Source organism: Pinus tabuliformis, chromosome 3_2, assembly GCF_031772625.1.
Source record: "Pinus tabuliformis cultivar Carrire ecotype Pingquan chromosome 3_2, CPIR1, whole genome shotgun sequence".
Lineage (NCBI taxonomy): Eukaryota > Viridiplantae > Streptophyta > Pinopsida > Pinales > Pinaceae > Pinus > Pinus tabuliformis.
The window spans coordinates 355,997,683-356,004,492 of NC_142302.1; positions in this window are offsets into that span (position 1 = coordinate 355,997,683).

The window sequence follows — 6,810 nt, forward strand, 5'->3', positions numbered from 1 at the left end:
TTTCATCTTACCTGAGTTAATCAATAGTTTCCCGCATTTTTTCAGCAGCTCATTCTGTCTTTTTCTTCCTCTTTTCTTCCCTGAGCTCTTTGGAGATTGTTCCTATGAGTTCTCCATCATTTTCACTCCACCTGGTTCCTGGCTTTCATGATTTCTTTTGACTCCAACTCCCTTCAATTGTGACCTCCATAGAAAGAGTTGTTGTTGTTATGAAACCAGCTCACAAAAAGATAGAAAAGAGAGATCCACGCCTTAGAATTCAGCCTCTTCGAGGGGGCAACCTCCTTTACATTACATAAATGAACAATTCTTGGATGATACAAATGACAAAACCTCCTTTCTATATATAGGAGTCTAAGGAGTCACAATATAATCCAGCCGACCTAACAATAATAATATAAAGCCACAAAAATAACAATAGAGGGATTCTATGGGGCACAGAAATAACAATATGGGGGTAATAGGGGCACAACAATATAAATAGGGGGTATAACTACAATAGTAATGGGGTAATCACTAGTATTATAGGGACCCAACATGCCCCTCTCCTTCAAAAAAGTGTTTTCCTCAATGCTTCAGTAGTTCTGGATACTTCTGCATAAAATTCTCATCCTCCCATGTGGAATCTTCAGCGGATAAGTTCTTCCACTTGATAAGATACTCTGAAATTGATCGATTTCGTAGCTGTCGAGTTCTTGTTTCTGTGATTGCTTCCGGTTCTAATATAATTTTTCCTTCCTCGTCAAGTTCTGGCAATATTGTTTGAATTGGGAGCTTGTCACCTATAACCTTCTTTAAACATGAAACATGGAAAACTGGGTGCAATCGAGAAGCTGCAGGAAGCTCCAATTTGTATGCCATAGTACCAATCTTTTCCAACACCTTGTACGGACCATAATACTTTGGTGATAATTTATTATCCTTCTTAGCTTGCTTTAGGGACATTTTCTTATATGGTTGTAGCCGTAGGAATACCCAATCACCTACATCAAAACTTCTTTCACTGTGATGTTGATCTGCCTATTGTTTCATTCTATTTTGTGCCAACACGAGGTTATCCTTTAAGAGTTGGAGGACTTGTTGTTGATGTTCGATGTGATGTTCCACTGCCTGAACCTTAGAATTTTCTCTTAAATATGATGTGATGGATGGTGGTTGATAACCATAAAGTGCCATAAATGGGGTCATTTTTGTTGCTGTATGGAAGGAAGTGTTATACCACCATTCAGCCAGAGGCAACCATTTGACCCATTGTGTCTGTTTATCAGATACAAAGCAACGAAGATATCCTTCCAAACATTTGTTTACTATCTCAGTTTGCCCATCAGATTGAGGATGATAAGATGAGCTATGAGCTAACTGAGTCCCAAGACAAGAAAATAATTCTGTCCAAAAATTTCCAGTGAAAATGGGATCTCTGTCACTTACAATAATCTTTGGGTTTCCATGTAGCTTTTGAATTGTTTCCATAAATGTGGTAGAAACTGTACTGGCTTTAAATGGATGTGATAATGCACAAAAGTGTGCATACTTGGTAAGTCTGTCAACTACCACCATGATGACACTCTTTCCCTCAGACTTGGGTAAACCTGTGATAAAATCCATTGAAACCTCCTCCCAACGTTGGCTTGGAATGGATAAAGGTTGTAATAGACCTGGTGTCTTAATTGTTTCAACTTTATTTTGCTGGCAAACCAAACATTCCGCCACAAACTTTTGAATATCTGATTTAAGGCCATCCCAAAAAAATTCCTTCTTAACCCTGTGGTAAGTTTTTAAAAATCCTGAGTGCCCTCCTAAGGGAGAAGTGTGCAATTCCATAAGAATCTTTTGTTTTAGCTGGGAATTCTTACAGAGGTATAAGCGATCTTTGTACCATAATGAATCATTTTTCCAGCTAAATGTATCAGAAGTACTGGAATCTTGTTGTAGCTTTTGAATAAGTGCCCACACTTCTTCATCGTTCTTCCATTCCTCCCTTGCTTCGTTTATCCAATCTGGTTGGATAATAGAAATGGCACACAACAATGCTTCCACATCCTCATCCTTTCTTGAGAGTGCATCTGCCACCACATTTTGCTTCCCTTTTTTGTAGATGATTTCAAAGTCATAACCCAACATCTTTGTGACCCACTTTTGTTGCTCTTCAGAGGATAATCTTTGTTCTAAAAAGTATTTAAGGCTATCATGATCCGTTTTTACCTTGAAGTGTCTTCCCATTAGGTAGGGTCGCCATTTCTTAAGTGCATGGAGTATTGCCAACATTTCCTTCTCATAAATAGCTTTGCTTAAAAACTTTCCCTTGATTGGACGACTTTCAAAAGCAATGGGTCTTTCATCTTGCATTAGAACAACACCAATTCCATTTCCTGAGCATCACATTCCACAATAAAGGTTTTTGTGAAGTCCGGCGTAGCTAAGACCGGTGCTTGGCACATTGCCTCTTTAAGATTTTCAAAGGCCTTTGTTGCTTCCGAAGTCCATGAAAATGAATCTTTCTTCAATAATGTTGTTAGAGGTGCTGCTATTCTCCCATAATTCTTAACAAACTTGCGATAATACCCTGTCAACCCAAGAAATCCTCGCAGATGCTTTATGGATGTGGGGATTTTCCATTCCTTAATGGCTTTAATTTTGCTAGGGTCTACCTTAACTCCTTCATGAGATACAATATGACCCAAATATTCCACCTCCTGGACTCCAAAGAAACATTTGGATCTTTTTGCATATAATTTTTTCTCCTCCAATAGTTGTAACACCCTGTCAACATGTTCAACATGATCCTTCCAAGACTTGATGTAGATTAGTATATCATCAAAAAATACTAACACAAATTTTCTAAGGAATGGTTTGAAAATTGAATTCATCAAACCTTGAAATGTTGAAGGTGCATTGGTAAGGCCAAAAGGCATGACCAAAAATTCATAATGACCCTCATGAGTTCTAAATGCCGTTTTCGGAATGTCTTCAATCTTCATTCTAATTTGATGATATCCCGAACGAAGATCCAACTTGGTGAAGTAAATTGATCCATGCAATTCATCCAGTAATTCATCAATAACAGGAATGGGGAACTTATCTTTAATAGTGAGCTTGTTGAGCTCCCTATAATCTGGACACATGCGCCATGATCCATCCTTCTTGTGCACCAATACTACTGGAGCTGAGAAAGAACTTTGACTCGGTTGAATTATACCAGCCTCTAGCATTTCTGCAACCATACGTTCAATTTCACTTTTTTGGACATATGGATATCTGTACGGCCTGATGTTTGGAGGAACACTTCCTGGAATCAGATGAATAGCATGATCATGATCACGCATAGGTGGGAGACCTTTGGGAGTCTCAAATACCTTGGAATGATTGTCCAATACTTTTTGGAGATCTGGAGAAATAGATGATTCCAATGTGGAAACATCTAGCAAACATAATTGTGCAATTACACCTCTTTGCTCCTTTTTTAGAAGCTTTGTCATGCCATTAGAGCTGATTATCTTTCCTGGTTTCCCTGCAATACCCCTTAATTCAACTTCCTTTCCTTCCACAGAAAATTTCATGAAAAGTTCTTGAAAATTAAAAGCTATTGTACCCAAGGATTGTAGCCATTGGACTCCTAGTACAACATCAACACCTCCCATTGGAATGGAAAGCATTGGGCTAGTCAATACATATTCTCCCATGGATAGCTTGATATTATGGCACTTTCCAGAACAATTTATTGTTCCTCCATTTGCAATCATCACTTGACACTCTGGTGCTGGATATAGGAAGCAATTCAATTCTTTTGCTACCCTACAATGAATAAAATTGTGGGTGCTTCCTGAATCAATCAACACTATTACCTTTTTCTTCTTGATTTGTCCTTCTATCTTGATGGTTTGAGGAGTGGTAATTCCCGCCAATGCATTACAAGATATGGTCGGATTTATTTGTTCTTCATCTAGGCTTTGTTCCTGGAATATATCCTCTTCTTTTGACCTTTCTTGCTCCTTTTCTTCTTCCTCTTCACAATCTATGTAGAATAATTTCTTCTCAGCACACTTATGACCTTTTGTGTATTTGCTATCACAATTGTAACAAAGCCCTTTTGCTCTTTTTTCTTCCAATTGTTGTGGTGTCAACCTTGTAGGTTGTGGAAGACTATGGGCAACAACACTTCTGTCTTTATAGTTGTGAATGGTATGCTTCCTACTTGCCATAATTTTGCTTTCCATTTTTCTTGCTAACCTGAATGCCTTCTCTAATGAATCAGGTTCCCAAAGGTGCACATCATGTTGGATATTATCCTTTAAAGACCCTATGAACACATCAATCCTATGCTCCTCTGGAATATCTTTTACCCTTATGTTCAATTTTTGGAACTCCTCAATGTGCTCCATTATTGAACCCTTTTGTTTGAGACTTATCAATTGGCTAAAAAAAGTGTTGCTTTTTGTATCCTCATAATGTGCTATCAATTCTTCCGTAAAAATTGCCCAAGTGATAAATTGTTTACGAGAACAAAGCCATTGATACCATACAAACTGATTTGGTTCCAAATATAAAGTTTCCATACGTACCTTTTGGGTGTTTTGCACATTATTGAGATCGAAGAATTGCTCCATCTGTAATATCCATGTGGCGGGATCCTTGCCATCAAACTTCCTCATATCGATTTTTGGAACATGGTGAGTCTTCAATCACACATTAGAGTCTATGGAATCATGATTAACATTTCTTTTGTTCTCATCATGAGTTTCCTTTACTACCATTTCACCATTAGTGACCCTTTCTTGTAGCAACTTCTTCAATTCTTCCATGTCTGTCTTCAAATCTATCTTCAAATTTACCATCGAATCCTCCATCTTAGCTTCCATGCCCTTTATCTTAGATTCCACGCCATTTATCTTAGCTTCTGTTAGCTTTTGTGAGCGTGACATTTGTTGCACTTGTTCTTGTAATTTTGATATATCATGTAGCATTTCTTCTTCTTCTTCATGAGTCATGCTAGAGCTTTCAGGTTCCTTACTAGGTGTTTGCATTTACTTTCCTCGGGGCATCATTTACCGATAATAATGCTTTACTATGCCCTTTGAATTCCGTTAAACCAAGCTTACACAAAAATTTAAAAAAAAAAACTACACACCTTTTTTCACTTTATAGAAGCCTGATATTGAATCTGATGTATCTCTGTAATTTCGGATCATCCAATTCTAAAATTGCCACCTGTAGTAGCCTTATACGTCCCCTTTCCAATGCCACAAGTCTGAGCCAAATTGGATTCTCCAAGGAAGAGTTATGTGAAATCTCCCACAGTGACTTGCTTTTAGACTGGTTCAGTAGAGCAAACTTGTACGACGTGCCACGAGTCCCTGCTTCAACCTTTGAATCTGGATCAGACGTACAAGAAACTACAGTTCGTCCTCTTTCTGTACCTTCTTACGAAATTTCAATCTGATCCCCAGAGAGAAAGTTATGACCATTTTTCCCAGGTCACCTGTTTTTAATGTAATTCAGGAGTCTGCAAAAAGACCAACTTCCTCAGATCATATCTCCGCAAATATCGCGCGAAACACTCTGAAATTTGGACCCAAGGTTCAACGCGATTTCTTCTCAAATGGGTTTTTTTTGCAACTTCTGAAACGTCACAGAAAAAGTTATAGCGAAAATGCCACGATGACCTGTTTGGAGCAGTCAAACCCTAGAATCCAAAGCTCTGATACCAAATGTTATGAAACCAGCTCACAAAAAGATAGAAAAGAGAGATCCACGCCTTAGAATTCAGCCTCTTCGAGGGGGAAACCTCCTTTACATTACATAAATGAACAATTCTTGGATGATACAAATGACAAAACCTCCTTTCTATATATAGGAATCTAAGGAGTCACAATATAATCCAGCCGACCTAACAATAATAATATAAAGCCACAAAAATAACATTAGAGGGATTCTATGGGGCACAGAAATAACAATATGGGGGTAATAGGGGCATAACAATATAAATAGGGGGTATAACTACAATATTAATGGGGTAATCACTAGTATTATAGGGACCCAACAGTTGTACTCTGTCATAATCCTCTTTTGGCAGGGAGTCCACTCCTATGTTTTTTCCTTGTTCCAGAAATTCCTCTAGATCTAGATTTTCCCTGCCTAGTATCTCCTGTAGTTCATGGTCCTCTATTCCCGCTTCACTTGGTGTCATCTCATGGTCCCTATTGATCTCCATGCAACTTGGTAGATCGTCCTTTTGCTAGTTTCTTACTGTGATATCCTCCATTTCAACTTCCTCATCCTGCTCCTTGGTTATATTTTCCATGTCCTGGACTGTATCCTTGTTCCCCTCTTCTTCCTCTAGGATCTTGAAACTATTGTGTCTTGTATGTTTGTCCTCATTTATCTTCTTGTGTGGATGTTTGCTCCCTTTCCCTTTGCCCCCAACCTTGGTGAAACCATCGTGATCTCTATCCACAGTAGTTTTCCCACTACCTTCCATATTGATTATTGAGTAGTCTCTGAATAGATGCCCATGTTCATGGCATTTTCAACACCTAAATGGGATGTGCTCATAGTCCACAGTGTGAACCCATTCTTCATCACACACTTCTAAAATTATCACTTCCAGAAGGGCTCCAGATAAGTCCATTTCCACACATATTCAGGCGAAGGAGGTATATTTTCCTTTCAGAGTTGCCTCAAAGATCTTCAGAAAATGCCCCAGCTTGTTACCTACTATTTTCAAAGATTTTGGTAGCCAATAATCTAGAGGAAGGGAGTAAAGCCTGATCCAAACTGGTACTGATGTGAATGTTTCTTGTTCCGGGACAAGGT